This window comes from Aulonocara sp. 'chitande type north' Nkhata Bay, linkage group LG15, assembly GCF_057382095.1.
Source record: "Aulonocara sp. 'chitande type north' Nkhata Bay isolate Kocher_YH1m ecotype deep benthic linkage group LG15, A_spYH_male_GT1.1, whole genome shotgun sequence".
In the NCBI taxonomy this organism is placed as follows: Eukaryota; Metazoa; Chordata; class Actinopteri; order Cichliformes; family Cichlidae; genus Aulonocara; species Aulonocara sp. 'chitande type north' Nkhata Bay.
In genome coordinates, this window is record NC_141358.1 from 27,696,423 (window position 1) to 27,723,727 (window position 27,305).

Here is a 27,305-nt window from a genome sequence, read left to right on the forward strand (position 1 = left end):
AATTCGCCGTCTAAGTGGGGCGATGTACAAAGCCGCTCAGTGGGGTTTTTTGTACAGAAGCATTAAGTCGCAGAGTTGCGCAGTTCGAACTTTTTTTTTTTTGTTCGCCGTCTTAGTGGGGCGAAATACAGACCGCTGTGTGGGGTACTGTAGTGAGTTCTCCACCGCTCAGTGGGATGTTGAGAAGTTCCACGGGGTCCAGATTGTGCTGGACAATAGGCCTATTTTGTGTTGTTGTCATTGTTGTCATCGTCGTTTTTGTTGTTGTTGTGTGTGAGTGTGTGCGGAGCAGAACACGTGGTCTGTGACACCGGCTGTTGTTGTTATCATGGGTTTCTAAGCAACCAAGAGTGAGTCGGAGGGAGACAGACGTTTGTGCTGGACTTTGCTCCTGGCAGCACAAAGTATTTAAATAAAGATGAGAGAGAAGTTTTCAGAAAACACACCAACCTTGAAGAGCGTGTGGAGAAGGCCAGCCCACATCAGCAGCACTTGAGATGTGCTCTGGTGAATGGCTTTCCCCCACCCCCTTGCTGACACAAAATGTTTATTCTTTAGCTTGCCCTGATCGACAGCAGCCTGTGTGCCAGACCATAGATTTAATTGAGGTGGATAGTTGTTAAAAGTAATCTACATTAAGCTTGTGGTTGCTCAAATTTTGTAAAATGACATATGAGGTGAAGTGATATAGATAAATATTTAAACTAATGAAGTGCATAGAGGCACTTGACCTGTGTGAAAGACTGTCGTCTTATTATGAGCTATTGTTGAGATATAGAGCACACCTATGAAAACAACTAATATGCTGAACCCTGTATGAAACATCTAAAAGTACATGATGGAGAAGCTGAATTGAATATGAAAGTGTAAGCCTTTGCCACTGTGAGCAGAGCATGCAACTACTGTGTGATGTTGCGTTGCGGTTTTTTTTTTTTTTTTTCTTCTGAGCTGATGAGCAAGCTACACATTATCAGATCAAGAGCTGTCTGAGAACTACTCAAAGAGAGGGAAACAGAGCTCTGATAACTGTGATAACTGGAGTGTGCAGCGTTCCCGTGAGCAGTTTTCCTGCACCTTGACTCGTGTGTGTGTGTAGCATCAGCATCGTGTTTTTGTTTATTTGTTTTGTTGGGTTAAAAATAATTAAATAAACTGGTGATCATATTTATGGATCACCATGGTATCATCAGCCATGTGATTTATTTATGCAGATGAAAAAGAGAAAGAATTTATATTGTAGATGAAAAATAAATCATAGGGAAAAGGTTTTGTGTTGATCAGCCAAAAAACAACTACAATTTCATTTTATGCTTTTAAGAAAGGATTGTTCACAAAAACAGAGAGAGAGAGAGAGAGAGAGAGAGAGATGTGTGTTGATTAAGCAGCGATGATAATAATGAAATGTCTTAGTTAGTCACTTTCAGGTGAAAAGCAGACCTGAATCAATTTTCCACATGCAGCAGTCGGAAGAAAGTTATAGTTTAACATCATTGGAAACATGCAGGCCAAGTTTCTGGCTGACTTATTTACAGCGCAATGTTTATGTGTCTCTCAACCTCACAAGCAAGTGCTCACTCCTCCCTGAAGAATGCAGCTCCAAAGAGCAATAAAATGGCAGATAAAGAGACAGCAGCAAGTCCTGAGCAAAGAGTCCCAGCAAAGCAGCAGCAATGTGGACAAACAGCATCAGAGAAGAAGAGCAAACCCATCATCCTGACTGATCGGATGAATGGCACTGTGTCTACCACAAGCTGAAACTTCACTGTGCATGTGAAGAAAACGTTTGAGGAGAACTGAACAGTTGGAGTTTGACATTTGCCACCTTTGGAGTAAAATGACAAGAAGAGACAGTGGAACACAGGACAAAGCTGAAGGAGAACTGCCGGGACTGTTGAAGTGGGAGAGGACAAAAGAGTGAGAGGACAACAGAGTGAGAAGACTAGGTGAGAACACATAGGAATTATTTAATGTGGGAAATCAAAATTTGGGTTAGCAAACCTGGGGAAAAGAAAACTGACTGCTTAAGTTGGAAAATTGTGAAGGGGTCTGAAACACTGCAAAAATAGAAACATATACAAAATCACACACACAAGCACAACATGCATTAACCCTACTAACACTTCCAAACACAAGAGAGCTTATGAAGATTAGACAACATCTTAAGCGTGTGAGTCTGTTTATCATCTTATCCAAGTCACCTCGTGTGATGCAAAAACCAGTGGACTCATAGCACATTAGTTAAGAAGTGATCAAATAATAGCAGAGAAATGTGTAGGAAAGGCAGAGAACATGCTCTGTTGGATATGCAGCTCCACAGACATGCATTAAACCTGCCTAATAACACAAACACACATGCGATGAAAATTAGCTTGTTATCTTTCATCAGTGTTAAAATAGTGTCAATTTAGCAGACACTTGTTATCAAATGCTGAATTTATCCAATGCAAAAAATTGACTCTCTAGGTTGCAGGACAACAATTTAAACTTTTGTGGGAAAAAAGATTCTGGTTTGACCAACCAGTGATCAGATAATAAATTTAGTTGTTAATATAGTAAATTGGGAGAAGCTTCCTGCTTGATTGATGCAGCACAAGTTTACTACTAAATTTACTGTATGAGGGAAATTCTCTTTTAGTGATAACATTTTGAACATGCATTTCTGTTGTCCTGTCATCCTAGTGGGTTAATAGCTGATTCAAATTAGTTGATCGTTCTTAGATTAATGAAAGGTGATTGAATTCTAGCACGAGTGAATGGGATGTGTTGGAGTTGTTGTGTGTTGAGTGGAGACTCTAAAACACTGAGTTTCCTGCTTTGATGTGCGAGTGAATCCTGTATTTAGATACACAACTCTGAATACGTCAGAACAAACTTCTTTTGTGAAGTGCATGACAGCATGTCACATGTTTTATGATGAAGGGAAAAAAGGAAAATTGAATAAAATAGATCTGTGGCCTAAATGAGTGAAGAGCACAGACCTGGTGATTAAACTCATAAGTTAAAGAAGACATTAGGCTTATGTTGTGAGTTGTGCAGCTGATGGTTGGTTTGGAGTGAATCTAGCTGATGATTCTTCTCCTGTTGTGAAGTTGATGAGGAGCTTGTGTCATGACTTAACAAGGCCTTTTTATTTTGATACTTTCACAGTGCACTGAGAGTTTGGTTTGATAATCTTTGTTATTTGTTATTTTTCATTTTTGAACAGGCACTGATTTTGTTTGTCTATTTCTTTTCTTTAAGCAGATCTGCACGTCAGAAATTAAAAGTGCTATACGACCTGTCGAGAAAGCTGTTACAAGTGAGTTTTCTCCACATTGAAATGGGCTCAGGAGAAAGCTACTTATTTGGGACAATATTAAGGGATTCAGCAGCAATGTAATCCGATCTAAAGTTCTTTTTCTTTTTGAAATGACGTCATTTTGCTGGAAGTGGAAACTAAATGCGACGACAGGTTCCACTATCAGCAAAGAAAGAATGAATGAATGCATGAATGAAAGGAAATAAAAAACAAACTGACTGACTGGTAAAAGCTGACAGGACTTGACCACGACTCAAGGTTAACCTCCACCTAGACAGGACAAAAGGGTGGATGAATTTATGTGTTTTTTGTTACAGGAGCAGAAAGATGACAGCAACATTCGAGGTTGCATGATGATTTAATCTGTTAAATGCCATTTTCTCTGTCTGTGAATTTACTATGTGTGTGTCATTCACTAACTTGTGTTGCTCACAGACATTACTGTGAGAAATTGTATACATCTGCGCAGCGCTAACATTTGCATTTTCTTTTCTATAGCATTACAGTTCTTCATGTGGTTTGATCACATGATTTATACCAGGACAACTGGTTGATGTTTTTCCTACTACAGGATTTCTGGGTTTATGTGTGAAGAAAACTGTGTTTACAGGTCATGAGTGGTGATGCTGTTACACTGTGTTTTTGGGAAAATGTGAAGGTTACTTTGATGATGTGAATAACATGTGAGAAATTTCCTGTGTTGAAAACTAGTGTCACTTCTTTCCACAGTTATGGAGTTGACTTTATGGTGTTTTTATGGCACCTCTGGAATGTGGATGGCCGACGCCTGCCCACCAGGATGATCAATGTGTATTACTAATGTTTGTTTTTCTGAGACTGCATGTAGAAGATTCAGCTGAAGCGGACAAGTGACATGAGAAAAATATATAAGGGATTGTTTTTTTGGAATAGTTGAAGATGGGCTATTGAGCTCATAGTAATATATAAGTGGAGTGACCTTGCTTAAGAGAAGTCACTGATTACATTAATGTTAACTGAGTACATGGGATGATCCATGTCTGAGGCAAATTATGGTAATAATAGTGATTTAATGATTTGAGAAAACCTGCACATGACACTTGTCTTGCTGATGCTGAATGCTTGTTACTCTTATGATACAATTGTTTATAAGTGTGAAGTTTGATTTTATTTCCAGATCTTGTTTTCCAGGCCATGATGGTGTGTATGCAGGCTCCTGGTGGAGCCAGTTTTTAAGACAGGGATCCAGGTTTGGTGAGTTGACGCATGAGAGTGTCCATGCGTCAAGAGGTGGGGTCCAGAATTAACATTAAACAATGTTTACTATTATTGTTGCAGTGATTTGTGTGATTAGCTGTTTATTTACAAGTATTAAACCTATGCAAGTGGTGCATCCATGTTCAGATGAGGCTTTGATGGCCTATAAGTGAAGTTCACTGAACTAAAGAATGTTGTTTGATGATTGTTGACATGCTCTCCAAATAGAAGTTTTCCCTCCTAGCAAGGAAATACAGGTGCAGCAGTAATCTCCTGAGAAATCTTAAGAGGCCCAGTGAGAAGCAAGAACCATTCCAGGCATAGCTGACAGCCCAGGCAGTGGTTGAGGTCAGAGGTCGAGCTGGTTGGGGTCCATCATGAGATCAGACTTTGGAGCCACAGCAAGGACCATGAAACTGCGTTGGAATGAGAGCTGTGCCACGGGAGGTTTCCAGAGGCCAACAGAGGAGATTGTGGACAACAGACGGGCACCTGAAGGATGAGGGGAGCGTGCCAAGCTCCATCGACAACGCAGAGGGAGTCTAAGGAAGACATCATGATTCTGTGAAAAGCACAGGAACCAGAAGCTATGGTGGTGATGACAGCAGTTTCCTATGAGGTCTGCAGCTTTGGAAATAGCTGAGACCCATGTTGACAAACAACAAAACCAACTGGTATGTTTGGATGTTTATTCTACATACATTTGGACTCTGGTCCTATGGACAATGATGGAAACAACTGGAAGAGACATTCATGACGCCCTGCAGAACTCAAACCACTCTGCAGAGACATGTGATTTGCACACCCGGAGGAAGCATCACCAAGCTGAGATGTTTTTGAAAATGTTACTTCTTATTTTCACTATTAAATTAACAATTTCTTTGTTTGCTCGTAGGATGCAGTTTGCCATTGGATGAGATCAATGAGGAATGGGATAACTGCTAATACATTTGTTAAACTGTGTATTTTTTCAGTAATTTAGGGTGATTTGACATATGCTGAGTATAAAAATGTTTGCATTGAAACTGACAGACATGAGGTATTCGTAACTGGGAACTTTTCAAGCATAAAGGTCAAAAAGGGGGGAAATGTTAGATTTGTATTGTTGATTGTCATTTATGCTTAGAAATATTTACCCACATATGCTTAGAAGTGTATAATCATTTGTAGATTGAAAGAATGTCTCATCCTAGGAGGTCTGTAACAGCTCTGTGTAGCATGAAGGGGGAGTGCGTTCACTCCCTCTACAGAGTGTTCTGGCATAGATCACACCTCCTAGGAGAGGTCGTATCTTCTCTTGCTGATATATGGTTTAGCAAACACACGTATATCTGTTTAAGTATAAGAGCCTTTTGTTAGATGGACCCAGACGTCCTGGCACCAGCTAGCACCAGAGTCTTCACAGGGTCACATCTTGACCTCACACACACACACACATACACACATACACACACACACACACACACACACACATACACAGGCAAGGTACTCTTTGTGTGTATGTAGACGTCATATGTTAATGAACCTATGCATATTCATGTAACCTCAATAAAAGAACAGTGGTACGGGAGAACGGACGAGAGCAACTGGGGTCAGACGAGGGAACGGCGTCTGTCCGGTTTTCTCCCGTGCAAAGCAAATCAAAATCAAATCAAATCACTTTTATTGTCACATCACATGTGCAGGTACATTGGTACAGCACATGTGAGTGAAATTCTTGTGTGCGAGCTTCACAAGCAACAGAGTTGTGCAAATACAATAATGTAAACAAGCAAAATACAAGAATGGCTACATCTGAAACTAATAATATATGTACAATATATAATAGTATATGCATTTCTGGATGTGTATACTAAATATTTTTCTACGTGTGTGTGTGTGTGTGTGTGTGTGTGTGTGTGTCTGTGTGTGTGTGTGTGTGTGTGTGTGTACACATATTTTACAAATTAAATAGAGTAAACAATAAATAAAATATATAAAATAAAATATACAGAGTTGAGACATATGCAAAACAGTTGCATTACTGTACAGTATGGAGTGCATAATGTTAAAGTTCCAGTAGTGAAGCTGAGGTGTCTATGAAGTGTTCAGCAGTCTGATGGCCTGGTGGAAGAAGCTGTCTCTCAGTCTGCTGGTACGGGACCAGATGCTGCAGAACCTCCTTCCTGATGGAAGTAGTCTGAACAGTTTATGGCTGGGGTGACTGGAGTCCTTGATGATCCTCCCCGCTTTCCTCAGGCACCGCTTCCTGTAGATGTCTTGGAGGGAGGGAAGCTCACCTCCAATTATCCGTTCAGAGCACCGCACTACTCGCTGGAGAGCTTTGCAGTTGTAGGCGGTGCTGTTGCCATACCAGGTGGTGATGCATCCAGTGAGGATGCTCTCAATGGCACAGTGATAGAAGGTCCTGAGGATGCGGGGGCTCATGCCGAATCTTTTCAGTCTCCTGAGAAAGAAGAGGCGCTGCTGCGCCTTCTTCACTGTTTTGTTTGTGTGTACTGACCACGTAAGATCCTCAGCCAGGTGTACACCAAGGAACCGGAAGCTGCTCACTCTCTCCACAGCAGCGCCGCTGATGGTGATGGGGGTGTGTACTTCTCTGCACCTCCGGAAGTCCACTATCAACTCCTTTGTCTTTGCGACGTTGAGGGTGAGATGGTGAGGGTGAGATGGTGCACGAGTAACATGAAGAACTTTGAAGAACTTTGCCTACTTGTGTCTTGCTTTGCAGTGTAATTATATTGTCTTCAACGTTCCAGCGGATAGGTACAAGCTACAAACCTATCAGCAGGAAACAGAAAGTAAGATTAGTGAACACAAATGTTGCAACCACATATCCATCCCTGACACAAGACAAAAAAATATATGGTGTTTCAGCCTCAGAGTATGAAGATGAAGAAAGTTTTTCTCCTGATCCATTCCGTGAGGTGAGCACTTACCCTATGGTAGAGGTTGCTAACCCACATTTTGGAGTGGATGGGGATAACAGCCGCACTATTCATGTTTACCAGCCATGGACCGAGTCTGAATGTGCTGAAGCTTGTAAAAGTCTTGGAGACCCATTGACCAATGTTGATGAGTTCATAGCTCGACACAGACAGCTTTGTTCTTCATACCGTCTAAATGGACAGGAAACTGAGATTACTTTTAGGAGATGTCTAACTTATAATTGGACTCGTGTCAGAGGACAGTACACAGGTAAAGGGCCAGGTGATAACACCTTGCCCTATGGAGATGCAGGTCTCGTTGTCCAAATTAATGGAGTGTACGATCGTCTCAGAGATCCTTTTAGAACAACTGCAGACTACACCAAAATCTCACAATGCACACAGAAGGAAGGAGAGGATGTTCATGAGTATAGGGGTAGATTAGAGGAAGTGTTTGAGAGGCCTAGTGGACTTGAAGAGAATCCTGACGCAGCAGGCCCCTATCAACAGCAGCTGAAACATGCCTTAATGAGTGGGTTCCACCCACCCATTGCAGATTTTATTAGAAAACAAAATGTAAATCACACCACAGATGGAGTTACTCAATGTATGAACTGGGCAAGGCATGCACAGGATGTGATTAAGGGCAAAAAGAAAAAATTGCAAAATACACCAAATGTTGCCACATTTTATGTTGATGAAGAGTCTCAGGTATTTTTTCAGGGACAGACTAGACGTGGCAGAGGCCGAGGAGGAGTTAGAGGAGGAGTCAGGGGGGGCAGAAGTAATTGGCCACCCCGGAGAGGACAAAGGAACAGGGATGAGTGTTACAGGTGTGGAAAAATAGGCCATTATGCTAAAGAGTGACCTAAAGACCTATGTGAGGAGTATAGACGACCAGGTCCACATAACCCCTCATATAATAAATGACTAGTATCTGCTGACACTGTTAACACACATGCATGTTTAAACACCCCATCAGACTGCCAAAAACAACAACCAGTGCTGTATTTTACTTTCAGGGTGGTGCAGCTCAACAGGATGACTAACGCGGAGTCTCACGCAATGATCCCGCGTCGGTGGGAGCTCCAAGACTCTCCTAAGTAGCTCCCCCGACGAGGCCTGACCAGCAGCAGGTGTGTGGCTTGACAGGCTCAGAAAAGTCAAAAATAGTGAGATATCTTGCAGAGGGATGCAGCAGTCTCAAAATTGCAAAGCTTCTGAAGCGTGATCATCGAACAATCAAGCGTTTCATTCAAAATAGTCAACAGGGTCGCAAGAAGCGTGTGGAAAAACCAAGGCACAAAATAACTGCCCATGAACTGAGAAAAGTCAAGCGTGCAGCTGCCAAGATGCCACTTGCCACCAGTTTGGCCATATTTCAGAGCTGCAACATCACTGGAGTGCCCAAAAGCACAAGGTGTGCAATACTCAGAGACATGGCCAAGGTAAGAAAGGCTGAAAGACGACCACCACTGAACAAGACACACAAGCTGAAACGTCAAGACTGGGCCAAGAAATATCTCAAGACTGATTTTTCTAAGGTTTTATGGACTGATGAAATGAGAGTGAGTCTTGATGGGCCAGATGGATGGGCCCGTGGCTGGATTGGTAAAGGGCAGAGAGCTCCAGTCCGACTCAGACGCCAGCAAGGTGGAGGTGGAGTACTGGTTTCATCATCATCATCGTTTATTTGTATAGCACTTTAAGAACACACCAGGCAGACCAAAGTGCTGAACAACACAGATCAAAACAACAACCAAATTAAAAATACCATAAAATCATTACAAACAATAAAATAAATAAGAAGGTGTCAGTTTCCTACAGAGTTAAAAGCCAGGGAATAAAAATAGGTTTTCAATCTGGACTTAAAGACCTGCACTGATGACGCTTGTCTAATTTGGAGGGGAAGGTTATTCCAGAGCATCGGAGCCGCAATTGAAAAGGCACGGTCTCCTCTGCATTTCAGCCGCGACTTAGGGACCGACAGCAGCAGCTGCTCAGCTGAACGGAGCGAGCGAGGAGGAACATGTGGCTTCAGCAAGTCAGATAAGTACACAGGGGCCAGACCATTTAAAGATTTAAAAACCAATAAAAGGACCTTAAAACGAACCCTAAAATCAATGGGAATGGTTTGGGCTGGTATCATCAAAGATGAGCTTATGGGGCCTTTTCGGGTTGAGGATGGAGTCAAGCTCAACTCCCAGTCCTACTGCCAGTTTCTGGAAGACACCTTCTTCAAGCAGTGGTACAGGAAGAAGTCTGCATCCTTCAAGAAAAACATGATTTTCATGCAGGACAATGCTCCATCATACGCGTCCAAGTACTCCACAGCGTGGCTGGCAAGAAAGGGTATAAAAGAAGAAAAACTAATGACATGGCCACCTTGTTCACCTGATCTGAACCCCATTGAGAACCTGTGGTCCATCATCAAATGTGAGATTTACAAGGAGGGAAAACAGTACACCTCTCTGAACAGTGTCTGGGAGGCTGTGGTTGCTGCTGCATGCAATGTTGATGGTGAACAGATCAAAACACTGACAGAATCCATGGATGGCAGGCCTTTTAGTGTCCTTGCAAAGAAAGGTGGCTATATTGGTCGCTGATTTGTTTTTGTTTTGTTTTTGAATGTCAGAAATGTATATTTGTGAATGTGGAGATGTTATATTGGTGTCACTGGTAAAAATAAATAATTGAAATGGGTATATATTTGTTTTTTGTTAAGTTGCCTAATAATTATGCACAGTAATAGTCACCTGCACACACAGATATCCCCCTAAAATAGCTAAAACTAAAAACTACTTCCAAAAACATTCAGCTTTGATATTAATGAGTTTTTTGGGTTCATTGAGAACATGGTTGTTGTTCAATAATAAAATTATTCCTCAAAAATACAACTTGCCTAATAATTCTGCACTCCCTGTATGCATACTCTCTCTCTCTTCGTGTGTGTGTGTGTGTTTCTCAGGTGAAATTCAGTACGGTTCCGACAAGAGTTTTGTGTTAATGTACAATCCTTAATATGTTTTGTGTGTGTGTGTGTGTGTGGGGGGGGGGGGGGGGGGGGGGGGGGGTTCGCCCAGGGTGCCAAACAGGCTAGGACCGCCACTGTCTGCAACAGAAATGAAGTTATGCGCATGCGCCCGCTATCGGCGGCTGGCACTGTGACCCTCTGACCCCGCCCACAGGCTCGCGCGGAGACTCTCGCAGACACCGAGCCGTCCTTCAGACTTTGTCCGAGTTTCTGGAAGCTTCAGCGGGGACCGCGGGAGCCTGCTGCCCCCTCGGGGTTTGCAATAAGGACACGAGCTTACCGCCTCTCTGTCTCTTTAACGGAAACACGAAGCAGCTCGTGAGCCAAAACTTTTCAGTGACCTGCTGACAGATTCCAGGTAAGTTTGTGTGATGAGCTTCTTCTGTTCCCGGTGAAATACACCTGTACCTGTGGGAGCAGCGGAGCGGCTGAAGCTGCTCCGTCCTCCGGCCGGTGTTGCCGAGCCGAACCCACCACAGCACCGAGTGAACTGAAGCTCAGACACTAAATTCGATTAATTTTGAAGGGCGTCCGGTTTGGCAGGCACAGCTCGACCTGTCAGCGGTTTTTAGCCACAACTATGTTTAAACTTTTGAACCTTTGAATCGGAGCATGCGGGTCTGCTCCTATCCAATCACTGTATTGATCCATCAGCACTGAGATCAATGCATTTGTTCTTCTGTGAGGGTGTACCACTGACAGATATGCGCATGTGTACAGTGAAAGGTCTGTTTAAGTTGTTAAATGATGACAAACACCTGAGCTTCAGGTTTAAAGGATCATCCCTCAGTTTTTCCCGATACTGGAACAACTCTAATGCCCCGGGGGAGATTTGAATCCAGGCCTCTGGAAACACCCTTTGACCATGTGACTGACCTACTCCACCTTTCAAGTTTAAAGTTCAGGTTTTCTCACAGCGGCGCGTTAATGTGGCGAGTGTGCTCAGCTGTCAGGACATGCAAACGCACTGAATACCAGAAATACCACATAGCTGACATATTTCACCCACCACGCTGTGATGTGCAGTCACTCTTCTTCACTGATGAAGACTCTGCAACACACTGAGTGCAGGATTCACGTAGCCTTCAGTCTGATTCATTCACTTTCCAAATCACAGCCACGATAGCTGTGAGCGCTTCGTGTTTATTTTTCTGTTACTGGAGCCAATCATGTGCTTTATTATCAGTCTGTTAATCAGCTGATCCTTCAGCCTGATTCACTGCATTCTTCTTCTTTTTCTCTGTTTCTTGTTATTCATGCATTCCACAGAGTGCCTTTGTTCTGTCTTCCTTCCCTCACCCCAAACCGGTCTGAGCCTGGCTCTGCTGGAGGTTTCTTCCTGTTAAAATTGAGGTTTTCCTTGCCACTGTCATAAAACTTCTTACTCATATGGTTGTTGAGAGTACAAAGACAGTACAGCATCTCAAGGTGACTGTTGTTGTGATTTGGAGCTTTGATTTGGAGCTGAATAAAACCAAGTTAAAACTGGTCCACATCAGAAGTGGACTCGAGTTTTCGGTCAAGAATATAATTCAAATAATAATTTATGACACAACTAAAGCCAAATGGAGTCCAATCACAGTATAGGACCCTGATCTCCTGAGCAGATAAAGGCGTCCACTGGAGGAGCTCAGTTTGTGACTCAGAGACATGTTAATGAATGTGAAACTGTGAGCCCAAGGCAGGCTGACACGGGCGTGATGTCATCGCTTGTGTCAGGTCTGCTTGTCATGGACGTTAAGATGATGATGTCATTGATTGTTTGTGATTGATTACCTGTATCTGTTTTAACCCTCATCAGCTCAAACATCGGTAAAACCTTTGGCCTGTCATCATGGCAACCAGTACCAAATGGGGGGCGGTAAAGGACCAGTTGACCAGAGGCCTCGCCACAGTCACTGACGGCAAGGTGGAGGCCAATCTGGAGAACGCTGACCCCGAGCTCTGCATCCGACTGCTGCAGGTAGGAAAGAAGCAGAACCTCAGGAGTCCTGCCAGGGGAAGGAGAAGGCGTCTCACAGCTCTGACCGATGGTCACTCTGCCCCTCCAGGTTCCCACAGTGGTGAACTACTCGGGTCTGCAGCGGCGGCTGGAGGTGAGTAATCAGTCATGGATGGTGCAGTTTCTTGAACTACAGGGTTTGGACCTCCTGCTGGAGGCGCTGGAGCGTCTGTCGGGCCGCGGCTGCGCCCGCATCGCCAATGCTCTGCTGCAGCTCACCTGCGTCAGCTGTGTCCAGGCCATCATGAACTCGTCCGCAGGGCTGCATTTCATCCTGGACAATGAGGGCTACGTCAGGATGCTGGCTCAAGGTGGGTGGAGGACCAGAAAGTTAGAATGAAGCAGATCTGCCTTAAAACCACCTTAAAATCATATTTACACGCTACCCTGAGCAACAGGTAGACTCAGGTGGCTGTTCCAGCCTAAGCTAAGCAGGTAGCCGGTGTACCTGTGAGGTGAAGATGACGACTCCGAGTCATTACTTATGAAAGCGGTAACTCCACCTCCTCCTATATGCCCTCAGCTCTTGACACGTCCAATGTCATGGTGAAGATGCAGCTGTTCCAGCTGGTGGCTGCTCTTGCCGTCTTCGACCCTCGGGGACACCACCTCGCCTTCGATGCACTCGACAACTACAAGGTATGCTCATGTCCTCGTCCACTTCCTCCTCTCTCTTTATTTCCTTCCTGTCCTTCCTTTTTCCTTTTTTCCCTTCCTTCTCTGTCTCCTCTGAGGTGATTTGTGATTTCATGAGATCAGTTTAAGTAATCTGAACTCTGCCTCACGATGGCAGTCAGGACAGTTGGCGCTCAGTCATATTAACAGTTAAATGTTGCTGTAGGTCCAGGTCACTTTCAGAGGCTCTCTTGGCTGATTTCATTTGTTTAGAGGGGCATGTTTACCTGCTTGATGGACAAACCAACAGATGTCGCATGAGCTGGATGGGGAGACATGAGCAGGCCATTTGGGTCGGTTTGAAAAGCTTTATCGGCATGACGTTAGCAAAAGGAAGTGCGAGTCAGTTTCACTTAGTTTCAAGGCTAACACAACAAGCAGAACAGCTCAAACTGAAAGCCACTGGCTGATTACCTAAGTCAGCAGATAGCTCACAAAGCTCCACCACAGCTCCTCGCTGCCAGGTGAGAGCAACGACGACGTGGTCTGTGTACCATCAGGGCGTGACTGCAGATACACCACAACAAACAGCTGAGCCTCAGACGCTGCAGATCTTATCGTCCCCGCCCAGCCTGTTCTCACAGGCTCTGAACTTACAGCATGGAATCATGGGATACCACACGTCTGCACACACACACTCGTTTTATTATCTTAGTGAGGACATCTCATTGACATAACCCTTTCCCTAGCTGCTTACCCTAACCATCAAAAATGAATGCCTAACCATAACCTAACTGTAACCCTGACACTAAAACCACATTTTAAGCCTCAGACACGTCTTCAAACTTGTGGGGATGGGCACTTTGTCCCCATAAGGGCTGTTGGTCCCCACAAGTATAGTGGCATGCCAATTTTCTGTCCTCACAAAGTTGTCTAAACATAACATGTACACACACGCACACACACCGCTATTAGGAGTGTTTAATCATCACACTTCAGTCAGACTGAAGCAGGAAGTTGTGTTTAATGAAGGTGTAAACGAACTGTGTCCGTCCTCTGACCTGTCACTTCCTGTGTCTGTATTCAGAGCCTGAAGAAGCAGCAGTATCGCTTCAGCGTGATCATGAATGAGCTTCACGCCACCAACAACATCCCCTACATGGTGACGCTGCTAAGTGTGGTCAACGTCCTCGTGCTGCAGGAGGAGGAGCTGAGGAGGAGGCACCGGGTGCGGCAGGAGTTCATCGGTAAAACAAACTGTTTATCACCACTCTGACATCACCCCTGACATCATCATCATGATGTCATTGCTGACATCACTGTTTTCATCATGTTGTAGGGTCTTTACCTCACAACAGAAAGACCTTGATGTGACTGTTGTTGTGATTTGGCGATGTATAAATAAAGTTGAATTAAACTGTTATCAGAGTTATGTGTAGGAGGAGCTTGATATCTGTCACAGTGTGACATCACATCCCTGTACGGAGGCTTTCCTGGAGTCAGGTCTCGCTGAGGGCTCGAGTGTCAGACCCTCAGAGGTCGTCATGGTGTGAGTGTGTCCTGCTGCTTGACCAAAATAAGAAGTGATATATGTGTCTGTGATTTTTAGGTCTGCAGCTGCTGGACCTGCTCCCCAGGCTCAGGTACTGGCTTCATTCTCACTTTGCTTACATCAGTTATTAATCAATAATCAATCGTGTTTCCAATCAGTTTCCTGTCTGTGTGTGCAGGGAGACGCAGGACAAGGACCTGAACATCCAGTGTGACGTGTTTGAAGACTCTCTGTCGGAGGACATGGAGGAGATGGAGAGGCTGTACGGAGGGATTGATATGAGCAGCCACCAGCAGGTCTTCACAATGCTCTACACCATGGTAACCACAGTTTAAAGAGTGATGCGACTCAAGCTGGAACGTTTAAACCAATGTTTCCCAACCACTGTGCCGCGGCACAAAGGTGTGCCGTGGAAGATTACCTTATTCCACCCAATTGGTACTCTAAGCCAGCGGTCCCCAACCCCCGGGCCTTGTACCGGTCCGTGAGTCGTTTGGTACCGGGCCGCGAGAGTAGAGGCTCAGGTGTGAAATGTATGGTTTTCAGGGTTTTTATCGGTTTTCAGCGTTATTTTGTTATCGTTAACTCGGTTTTCCTGGGTCTTTTCACATGTGTTATGAATAAATCCTCTTTTTTTTTCGGTACCGGTACTAGTTTTATTTTGTTGTATTTATCCGCGACACCTTAAAGGCCGGTCCGTGAAAATATTGTCGGGCATAAACCAGTCCGTGGCGCAAAAAAGGTTGGGGACCGCTGCTCTAAGCGATTGGCTTGAGTAATGGGCATAACAATTACATTATCTTCCACTAGAGGGGAGTACAACTACCTGCTCTAATTAAATTGGTTGCCGACTGCCAGTAAAACAGAAGAACATGAAGAAGAAATTATAGGTCGCTGCTGTCAGGTCTAATATTTCTCCATCATCCTCTCAGTATCACACTGACACGTTGCTTACCTCTGATACCTGGTCCTCTTTTACTCCTGTTACCTTACAGGACATCAGTGCTCTGCTTGGTCGAATGAAACTGACTTCAAGCCACCTTGATGTACTTCCTCCATCATTTTTCATTAGTGTGTTTGATTTCTATTGGCCTCTGTATTCTGGAAATAATTAATACTTCTCTTTATACTGGCTCAGTTCCCAGCTATTTTAAACAAGCTATTGTTGAACCAATATTAAAGAAACCAAATTTAGATCCATCTCTTCCAAGCAGTTACAGGCCAATATTAAAATTACCATTGGTGTCAAAGATCTTGGAAAAAACAGTTGCAGAACAACTTAACAACTTTTTGGAAAAGAACAATGTTCTGGACATTTTCCAGTCTGGTTTCTGCAAATTGCACTCCACTGAAACCGCTTTGCTTAAAGTGTCTAGTGACATTCTGATGGCAGCAGACTCTGGAGAGTACACTGTTCTGGTTATGTTGGATCTCAGCTCTGCTTTTGATACTGTTGATCACAGCATCATGATAAATAGGCTGAAGGACTTGTTTGGGATTACTGGTGTTGTTTTAAAATGGTTTATGTCGTATCTATCTGAGAGATCCTTTACTGTCCGTGTAAATCATGTGCTGTCAGAAACATCAGTTCTGTCTTCTGGGGTACCTCAAGGATCTGTTTTAGGTCCTATTCTCTTTTTGCTGTATATACTCCCTCTAGGCCACATTATCAGACGTTACAATAATATTTCTTATCATCTCTATGCTGATGACATTCAGTTGTACTGTTCTTTCAAAGCTTCTGAGTTGTATAAATTGTCTTGTTTAAATAATTGTCTGTCAGAAATCAAACAATGGTTAAATGACAATTTCCTTCAGTTAAATGCAGATAAACCAGAAACTTTGATTATTGCACCTGATCACATGCTCTCAGAAATTAGGCAGCATATCAGTTTTTTAGACCCTTCATTTCAGTCGAGTCTCAGAAACTTAGGTGTTATATTTGACAGTTCAATGTCTCTTAAGAAACACTCTAAACAACTTACCCGGAACTGTTTTTATCATCTAAGAAACATTTCTAAACTCAGGCTACTGGTGTCAAAGGCAGAACTTGAGATGATTCTTCATGCTTTTATCTCTTCTCGTTTGGATTATTGTAACGGTCTTTTTACGTGTCTCAGCAAATCAGCTCTGGATCGCCTTCAGTCTGTACAGAATGCAGCGGCAAGACTTTTAACTGGTGCAAACAAGAGGTCACACATTACTCCAGTTTTGGCTTCTCTTCATTGGTTGCCTGTAAATTTTAGGGTTCATTTTAAAATTTTAGTTGTAACTTTTAGAGCTCTGCACGGTGAAGCTCCCCAGTATATCTCTGACCTGCTGAAACCTCGTGCTTCATCCCGAGCACTTAGGTCTTCAAGTCAGAGGCTACTGGTGGTCCCACGTACTAGGTTTAAAACACGTGGGGATCGGGCTTTTCAGGCACTGGCACATAGGCTGTTGAACTCTCTGCCGTTGTCTTTACGCTGTCTAGGCTCTACTGACTCCTTTAAAAAGCAGCTGAAGACATTTTTATACAAACGGGCTTTTAATTAATTTTAACTTGTATGTCTGATCTTATTGTAAAGCACTTTGTGATTTTTATCTGTGAAATGTACTATATAAATAAATTTTACTTACTTACTTACTTATATAATAGTCATGCTGTGAGTGAAACGACGCAGCACGTAATAGCAATAAATAAATATTTGAAAAGAAAAATAGTGAGTCTGACCTGGGTCTTTGAGAAAATTCCGACCCAGACGAAGGCCCTAGCATTAGTAGTGGTCAGAAGAAAGCAAAAAAAGGGTAGATTGGGGACAAACTTGTTAGTCCAATAATCACACAACTGGTATGTTAACTCCAACTTGAATGGTTGCCTTCTTTCGTTCCTCCACACAAGAAAAAACGGACACTCCAAAAAACTCCTACTTCCCCTTCCCGCCTGTGCGTAGCCATGCCCCCCTTCACTGGACACTTGCGCAGTGGGACAGATACATCTAAACAAACTGAACCAATTCTGCTATACCTGGTGCGCGGGGAAAAATTATCAATATTCTTTTTGTGACATTTTTGTTTGGTGGTAGGTTGTGTTATTTTTCTAACGTGAAATATGTACCGTGGCTCCAAAAGATTGGGAAACACTGGTTTAAACTACAGAAGCCAACACTGTCACCTTCAGAGCGATTGGTGCAGCATCTGTGAAAGTGACACTGCTGGTAGTTCTCTTTTCAATGATAGAAATGTAAGGAGACAGACGCTACGTTCAAACTGCAGTCGAAAGCACATCAAATCCGATTTTTTTTTTTTTTTTTTTTTTTTTTTTTTTTTGACCCTATGCGACCCATACCCGACCATGGTATGACAGTGTGAACGGAATAAATCCGATATTTTCAAATCCGATCTGGGTCACTTTCGTATGTGGTACTGAATCCAATACATATCCGATGTTTTAGAAAGCGACTGCTGTTTGAATGGTCACGTCGCATTAAATCCGTCTTGTACGTCACTGACACAAGACAGACGCCAATTATTAGCGCCGGAGATGACATCGCGAACGCTTCCTGGCCATCCAGTGTAGATGTTAATGAAACTGTTGGAAAGACAACGTGAACATTTTATTTGTACTGTATAATCTGCAGATTTTGACAGAAATCTGCAACTATTCTTTGAAGCACTGCTCCTCTCTAAAACAGCAATAAGGATAATTATTAGGTTATCTACATTATTATGTAAATAACAAAATAACTTAAAGCAAAAATTGGGAAACGTAAAGTCCGAAGTCTTTATATTAAGGGCCATCAGTCAAACAATATTATTTGCTCTGGGTCTAAACAGAGCGCGTTGTGTGTGACGTCTTCTTTTGCGCATGCGGGCCGCTTCGAGGGTTCACACTAGGGCGTGTTTGCTGTCGCATTTTATTTGTAGTGTGAACAAGCAGACAAAAAAAATCGGATTTGGTCAAAAATTTGGAATTGAGCATTAACACCTGCAATGTGAACGTAGCCAAAATAACCTGTCCTGACCCTCTCTGCGTTCAGGTGTCCAGCCATCCATCCTCCGTGCAGCTGCTGTCCATCCTTCAGGCCTTGTTGCTGGTGGGTCCAGACAGAGCTGAGGTCTGGTGTGCTCTGGAGCTGCTGATGGATCGAGCCACCCTGCTGGCTCAGGATGGTAAGTATGGGGGCGCATCCAACAACAGATCACTGGGTCCAGCTCTGATTCCGCCTCTTTGTAGAAGTGTCCTCTCTATATAAACGATGACCCCTGTAAAGAGTCCCTTAAGGTTCAGATGCAGGCCCTGTTTTATGTCAGTTTGTATAAATGACAGCAGGCAGAGTATGATCAAAGCTGAGGGCATTTCACAGGATCAGGCGAAGGTGAATTCACCGGCTCTGTTTTTCTTGATCGCAGCTGAGGTAGACTCTGCAGATCACCTGCTGGAGAAGCTCCTCCCCCGAAAGACTTACTCACCCAATCTTGCCATCGACAGGGCGGTCCAGACTAGACTACCAGACAGTCCTCCCAGCCAATCAGAGGCACTCACCAAAGATGCTCCAACAGCCCCCACTGCAGCAGCACTGCCTCCGGCTCTTCCCACTTCCTATGCCCCCCCTCTACCTCCTCCCTTACCCGGTGCTATGACTCTTCCCCTTCCACCCCCTCCACTGCCGCCCACACCCTTGCCTGGTGCTATGGCTCCTCTCCCTCCACCCCCTCCACCCCCACCCTTACCTGGTGCTATGGCTCCTCCCCCTCCACCCCCACCCTTACCTGGTGCTGGACCTCCACTCCCCCCCTCTCCTCCAGGTGACATCAGAGCTGAGACAGTTCAAAGTCTGGGCAGGTTATATAGCAGCTCTGCTCCTAATTCAAGCCACACCCCCTGCCCAACACTGCGGATGAAGAAGCTGAACTGGCAGAAACTTCCATCCAGACTGGTGTCAGGTGAGGCCTGGTGTTGGCCCAGGTCAGGTGCAGGATTCATCCAAGCTGACGTCACTCTGTCCACAGGCCACGAGTCTCTGTGGACGTCGACATCTTTGGACTCCATGGAGCCAGATTACTGCAGCATTGAGCAGCTCTTCAGTCTCCCTCCGACTGAGACCAAGACCAGAACCAAGTCAAAGACGGAGCCCAAAGAGGTGCCGTAGCTTTCTCTGTCTTCACCTTACAGGTGTGGCGTTACAGGTTTTACCTTTTTCACATCCACATGTTCAATTCTGTCCACAGGTGTCCTTCATCGACGCCAAGAAGAGCCTTAACCTCCACATCTTCCTCAAGCACTTCAAATGGTGACTGTTCTTTTTCTGAGTCTTGCAGCCAATTAAAAACATCTGTGCTGTGACATCACCACCCCTGTATCACCTGACCTGTCTCACCTGCAGTTCCCACGAGGACTTTGTGGATCTCATCCGAAGAGGAGACCAATCAAAGTTTGATGTCGAGGCCCTGAAACAGTTCATTAAACTCCTCCCAGAGAAACATGAGGTCAGAGCAGAGGTCACCTGCGCTTCACCTGTTCTCCACCTGTCTCTCACCTGCCCCTCACCTGTGCTTCAGTTGTCTTTCACCTGTACTTGACCTGTATCTCATCTTTCCCTCCTCAGGTAGGGAACCTGAAGTCTCATCTGGCAGAGCGGGACAAGTTGGCATCAGCAGATCAGTTTTACCTGCAGCTCATTGATCTGCCCAGGTGTGAGGACAGCGCCAGCTGCAGCACACATCAAGCACAGATAAATAAGCACAGCTCACCACAGGTCCACTCACTCGCAGTGTGTGTGTGTGTGTGTGTGTGTGTGTGTGTGTGTGTGTTGCAGTTACTCTCTGAGGATTGAGTGTATGGTGTGTGTGTGTGTGTGTGTGTGTGTGTGTGTGTGTGTGTGTGTGTGTGTGTGTGTGTGTGTGTGTGTTGCAGTTACTCTCTGAGGATTGAGTGTATGTTGCTGTGTGAGGAGAGCAGCTGTGTGTTGGAGACTATGAGAGTGTGTATACACATGACAAACACACAGCAGCTACACAACAAACACACTGGCTGCACACGCACGTTTGGCTGCTGTGGTGGTGTTCTTGTTTCTGTTTGTGTGTGTTGTTTTGTGTGCAGGTGTGAAGGAGAGCGCTCGGCTGCCAGTCTTCTGTAAACTAATCCTGAGTGTCGGAAACTTTCTCAACTATGTGAGAATCTTTTTTTCTTTTACTCCTTGTAATCTGATTACTTTGTGTGGCATGCTCAGTGACGGTCCTAAAGCAGTTCTCTTCCCGAAGACTCAAACCACACAAACAAACTCAAACACAAACTCTGACCAGTGTTGGGGTCGTTACTCAGAAAAAGTAATCTATTACACATCACTTGTTGCTTTGCAGTCTGCCATATGCCCGTCCAACCTGAAGCAGCGTTACATGATCATCAGTGACCAGTGTAGACCTGAGACTACATTTACACGTGCAGCGCTGTGAAGCACATTTGTTTCCACTGCTGCACCGCACAGTAATAGTTTCCCGCTGCGCCAAGTACAGTGCAGCACGTCAGTGAGGAGTACTCGGCATGTGCGCTGTGTCACACGACCAATAGAATCGAAGACTACCACTGCACTAAATTCCATCACACGATGAAGGAAAACATTCGTATCAGTGCGTATCAGAGTTCTGTGAACTTTTTCACACAGGTTTATGTGCATGTATGGGGACCTCCAGAGCCTCTTAACAGCTCTGGGGACGACACACTCTTCACTAGTCTGGATAGTTGAAAGCTTTCATCTATATGAATGAGCGATTTTTTTTTTTTTTTTTTTTTTTTTTTTTTTTAATTAAAAATTTGAACACAATTCAACACAAACTCTTGTGAAGGACACAAAGTCAGAGAGATATAGGTTTAATACAGACTCGTAGAGTGGTAACAAAAAAAAGACTTCCAAGCAGAGCGCATCGGCCAGCACAACACAGAGTTTGGGTCCTTTACGCTAAGCGAGACAGGTGGAGAACAAGCTAGCGGTCAGTGTGCCGCATCCTATGTGAAAGGGCCTTAAGTTCTTGGCTAGCTTAGCATTAACATGCTGTCTGTGCAGATGTTAGCAGTATAATGCAGCTGTTTATGTCCTGGATGCTGGTTCCACTGCACCATGATGCTTGTCCTTTCGTGCAAGAAAAATAAGTCATGTCCGTGTCTCTGCTGTGGAGTGGGCTGCTAGCAACTGCTGGACTTCACATCAGCTAACTTGAGCCTCTGATGAAGTTTTTATGAAGTTATCTAAGCAGTAATATCACAGCTGTGAGGTTGATTGCACTAACAGTTCATCCGAGGAGTGTTTTGTTTGTTTTTTTTGTTTTTGTTTGTTTGCACATTCAGGCAGGTGTGACTCAGCACCAACTATTAGCTCAGCACAAATCTACCAACAGAGACTGTCTACCAAGACAGTTCATTTAGTTGCCAAATCATAAATCAGTCTGTTATTTAGCTGAAATAAAATCTAAAGGCTGGTAGTCTGATTTTGTCATGTGATGTATGGTCCATCAGGGAACTCGCACAGGGAATGCTGAAGGCTTTAAGATCAGCACTCTGCTCAAACTGACCGAAACCAAAGCCAACAAGTCGAGAGTCACGCTGCTGCACCACATCCTGCGGGTAATGCTGGGAATACTACGAATACTGGGGAATACTGCAGTATTCTCATAATATTTCAGTTGCTGCTGTTTGTGACCCTTAGGAGGCTGAAGAGAATCACCCCGACCTGCTCAACCTGCCCGATGAACTGGAGATCTGTGCAAAGGCTGCTGGGTAAACACATATAAGAGTTCAGTCACGTACAGACTGCTGGGCGGAGTCTGTGACGTGGTAGCTCAGGTGTTTCGCGTGCAGCGGTGTTAAATGTTGCCCTCTGACTCCACCTGCAGGCTCAGCTTGGACTCTATTCAGTCTGAAACAAACACTCTAAACAAACAGCTGAAAAACTCAGAGAGGAGCGTTTCCTCCTCATCTGACATGAAGGAGCAGTACCTGTCCACCGTACAGGTGAGTCACTCGGGATGAGGCTGTCACCTTTACGGGCAGATAAATCCAGTCTGTGCACTAACTGACACCGTTTTAGTGGGACAGACCTGCTCTTCCAGGTGAACTTACCTGTTGTTCTTATGTGGTGTTACCAGGAGAGCCTGCAGGCTGTTGAGCAGCTGCAACTCCTGCTGTCATCTGTGGAGGAGCAGAGGAAGCACCTGTCCGCCTACCTCTGTGAGGACAGCAGCAGCTTCTCTCTCGAAGAGCTCTTCAGCACCATCAAGACATTCAGAGACCTCTTCCTTTGAACCCTCAAGGTCAGCGGCCAATCGCAGTGCGGCTCAGTCTGCAGGACTCATACCCTGCCGCACGTTTGCATGTGTCATTTAAACTGTGTCTCAGCCAGCCAATCGGCTCTGACTTCAACCGTGACAAAGTGTGGTAGCTGCCACACATTAGTCCTGTTTCCCTGTAAATGTTAAGCTCCGCCCTCTCTGGGGGGCCGGTTAGCCTGTTGAAGTTTGAACTGTGTGTTCCTTTTATTCTTCCATCAGGAGAACGAAGGTCACAGGGAGCAGGAGAAGAGGTTGGACGAAGGGAGGAAACTGAGAGAAGAAGCCCCCACCAGAAAGATCAGTAAGTCAGACACCATCATTTCACCTTAAATCCTCCCTCCTTAAGGTGTCCCTCACCTGTCTCTCCAGGTGTGGCAGGTGAAGGACAGGTCAAGTACAAGTGGAGGGCAAGTGGAGAACAGGTGAGACATGTGAAGGGCCGGTGACTGACAGGTCGAGAATCAATAGCTGACATCAGCAACATTTCTCTGCAACAGTTTATCAGCAGCTGAATATTTAAAGGAAATGATGTGACAGCATCAGGACGAGAAGGAAGTTTGTAAAGATTAAATGCTGCTGTACCTATGAGGCTGTCAGGTGACGCAGTGACAGCTTTCACCTGTTGTTTGTGACATGTGCGCTAAGCTCACAGGGGAACGTGTTTCTGTGCTGCAGTTAGGACGGACATGGCCAATTGGGACGAAGGATGCATCGTCGACAACCTGCTGGCCGAGATCAGGAAGGGCTGCAGGCTGAGGAAGACAAGGCCACGGGCAGAGCCGGACGGTGGGGTCGAAGGTGAGAGCCCGGCAGGACTTCTGCAGACTTTCTTGTCACCACTGCTCGTTTGACCCAAGTACTCCTTTTCAGGTCACCCCGGGGTCACGCAGATGTCAGCGGCCCAAGACAAGCCAGATTTGCCCGAGAAGCCTCGGGAGGAGGTCCGGACTCCCACACATCCACCTGCTGGAACCAGACCAGAACCAGAGCCAGACAGAGCTGCCTCAGAGCTCCAGGCCCTCGGTGAACCCCCTGCAGCTGAGGTCCAGGGTCCGGAGTCTGAAGTGGACACCGGACCGGCGCAGCAGGAAGTCCAGCACGCAGCTAGTCAGCAGGATGTGACCCAGGTCAACAGGAGCAAAGATCCTAACCCGGAAGATTCTGCTCCCCAGAACGCATCGAACACCTTAGACACCAGCCCGGCAGGTAGAGTGAGGCGCTGTGCTCTCTGCTTCAGGCTTTGAGCACGCTCAGTGCTGCTGTTTGTTTCTGAAACATGGAAATTTTAATGCTTCCTGTCCCACAGCCCACCCACACAGATCAAGGCTACATCCACACGTACACGGGTATTTTTGAAAACGGAGATTTTCCGTTTTCGTTTTAAAAAAATAATCCCGTCCACACGTAAAGGCAGAAATGAAGGAAAACGCTGCTAGGAACATGCCAAAGCAACAGGTAGCGATATATTCCTAACCGTGCAGAAATGTTGGCCAATCAGAAGTCTAGAAGCCTCGGTGGGAAAAAGTAAACAAAGCTGGGGCATAGAAGCAGAACTGAGTCGTATGTGTGGAGTGACAGTAACTGTGTGTGTATATGTAAGCATGTAAACACTGCAGAGACTACAATTAACAGTAACAGTATTGTAGAAATTCATGTCACCGAAACAATAACGTGGCGCACACTGTGACGTCAAAAAATGCGCACACCTTTGACGCTGCGTTTTCTCTGTTTTTCTTGTCCACACGTAAATGCAAAAACGGAGTTTTCAAAAATATCCACCCTGGCCGGAGTTTTTAAAAATCTTTGTTTTCAGTGACCAAAAACGCCGTTTACGTGTGGACGAAAGGTGCAAACGCATAGAAAAATCTGCGTTTTCAAAAATACCTGTGTGCGTGTGGACGTAGCCCAAGTTGTGTTCAGTGTTTGCAGCAGAGTGACGGAGACTCGGCCGCAGATTGCAGTTGAGTGGAGTCGAGATTGCCATACCATGGTGATGTAGCCGGGTCAGTGTGGCTGTTGTGATGTAGCTCTGAGTCTATGAGGTCATTTCCTGTTCCTGAACATTAGTGTTTCCTGTGACATGGTGAGCTGAGGCTCAGGCTGTAAGGTCGCATCAAGACGATGATAGAACATCCTTTAGTGTTTATGATGAAATAAGCTTTATATCTAGAAACCGACCAATTTTATCCTCTCTTTGATCTCCAGAAGGCAGTGGTCACACAGGAAGAAAGCGTTTGAAGAAAAAGAAAAAATGCATCCTTCAGTGAGGTGAGCTCACCTGCAGCTGTGCATAAATCCACGTCAGCGGCGATTCACTGCTGTCCTTCACTCTAAAGCATTTCATTGGTCGAAATGTTTTTATGTTGTGGGATTTAAGGTCTTTTTTAAATATCATTTATTATTTTATTCTTCTTCTATGGTTCCAGGTACATGGGTCAGGACTTGTTTCTGTGGCGACAGGACTGGACCTGCAGGAGAACAAAGTGTTTAAAAGGGAAACACAATCATAAAGAGCAAGGATTCTGGGCGGAGCTTCCTGTGACTGACTGATCTAACCCTCGCTCACCTCTCAGTGGCGCCGAAGTGACTGCATCAGTTTGTGATGTCAGCAAGGTTTCTGTGTGCACTTCCTGTCAGGTCGAGGCGCTGCTGGTCTCTGAGCTCAGAAAGCACAGCATATAAACTCTTTCCAGGTTAATGCCACCTGCCTGCTCATCTGGTTTCTTGCAAAAGACCTTTTAGATTAAAAGCCTCGCATTGTTCCCGTGCAGGTGTTCAGGTTTTAGACTTTCAAATTCAAATTCAAATTTTATTTGTCACGTACACAGTCATACACAGTACGATATGTAGTGAAATGCTTGGACAACTGCTCGTGACCTAAAGAAAACAAAAAAGGAAAAGGCTATGAATAAGATAGGAAATAAATATGAAAAATTAAAAAGGGTAAATTTAACTAGGAAGGAATAAAATATAAATTAAGGTTAAAAATGAAATAACTGTACAACACAAATTAGAATGAAGGGTAAATTTAACTGGGAAAGAATAAGATAAAATATATAAATTAAAGTTGAAAATAAAATAACTGTACAACAAAATACACAATATAGAACTATATAAGAATGTATGAAGAAATATAAATAAATATATATACAATAACAGCAGCTGTACAAGTATTAACCGGAAATGAAGAATATAATGTCCAGTGTTGTGCAATCCACATTATGTCTTGTGCAGTGCAAATATGCTTAAAGTGATTTAAGTGATGAAGTGAAAACAATGTCCAGAATGTCCAGTGTGTGTGTAAGAACTATATGTGTGGGTCAGTACTGTGTGGTGGTGTGATTGAGAGACCGTATCGCCTGCGGGAAGAAGCTCCTCCTCAGTCTCTCTGTGTTGGTCTTCAGGGAGCGGAATCGCTTTCCTGACCTCAACAGAGAGAACAGTCTGTTGTTGGGATGGCTGAGGTCCTTCACGATCTTCCTGGCCTTGGTCCAGCACCGCCTGCTGTAGATTGAGTGCAGGTCAGGGAGCTCGGAGCGGATGGTGCGCTCAGCTGACCGCACAACCCTCTGTAGAGCTCGTCTGTCCTGCATGGTGCTGTTCCCGAACCAGGTTAAGATGTTTCCCGCCAGGATGCTCTCTATGGTGCACGAGTAAAAGTTCCTGAGCACCTTGGAGGGCAGTTGGAAGTCTCTCAAGCGTCTGAGGTGGTAGAGACGCTGACGGGCCTTTTTCACCACGGTGTTGATGTGACAGGACCATGACAGGTCCTGCGTGATGTGAACTCCGAGGTATTTGAAGCTGTCCACTCTCTCCACTGGGCACTCGTTGATGACGGGGGTCTGGTAGTTCCTCCCCTGCTTAGTGCTGAAGTCCACTATAAGCTCCTTTGTCTTACTGACGTTTAGAAGGAGGTTGTTCCTCTGGCACCAGTTCTCCAGATTCCTAATCTCCTTCAGGTAGGCCGTCTTGTTGTTATCAGAGATCAGGCCCACCACGACGGTGTCGTCAGCAAACTTGATGATGGTGGTGGAGCTGGTAGTGGCCACACAGTCATATGTGTACAAAGAGTACAGCAGGGGGCTCAGAACACACCCCTGGGGGGCTCCAGTGCTGAGAGTGGTGGAGGCTGAGACATGTCCGCCCATCCTTACTGCCTGTGGTCTGCCAGTTAGGAAGTTGGAGATCCACTGACACATAGATGAGCTGAGTCCCAGATGCTCCAGCTTGGTGGTGAGTGTGGAGGGAATTATGGTGTTAAATGCAGAGCTGTAGTCTATGAAGAGCATTTTAACATAATTCCCCCTTCTAGTGTCCAAGTGAGTGAGTGATGTGTG

The 27,305-nt window shown here is 44.9% G+C and overlaps 2 pseudogenes across 1 annotated transcript; both read left to right on the forward strand.

The window, feature by feature from the left end:
• The first annotated feature begins 5,262 nt into the window (after positions 1-5,262).
• On the forward strand, positions 5,263-8,391 carry LOC147313288 (uncharacterized; annotated as a pseudogene).
• A 2,263-nt stretch (positions 8,392-10,654) lies between these two features.
• LOC147313289 (inverted formin-2-like) lies at positions 10,655-23,819 on the forward strand (annotated as a pseudogene). Its single transcript, XR_015124932.1, has 20 exons — positions 10,655-10,853; positions 12,297-12,458; positions 12,547-12,808; positions 13,021-13,136; positions 14,200-14,359; positions 14,722-14,755; positions 14,843-14,984; positions 18,684-18,816; positions 19,057-19,787; positions 19,876-19,937; positions 20,031-20,133; positions 20,253-20,338; positions 20,561-20,650; positions 20,736-20,817; positions 22,157-22,264; positions 22,347-22,417; positions 22,534-22,651; positions 22,786-22,950; positions 23,188-23,269; positions 23,644-23,819. The product of XR_015124932.1 is annotated as an inverted formin-2-like (transcript).
• Positions 23,820-27,305: the final 3,486 nt, after the last annotated feature.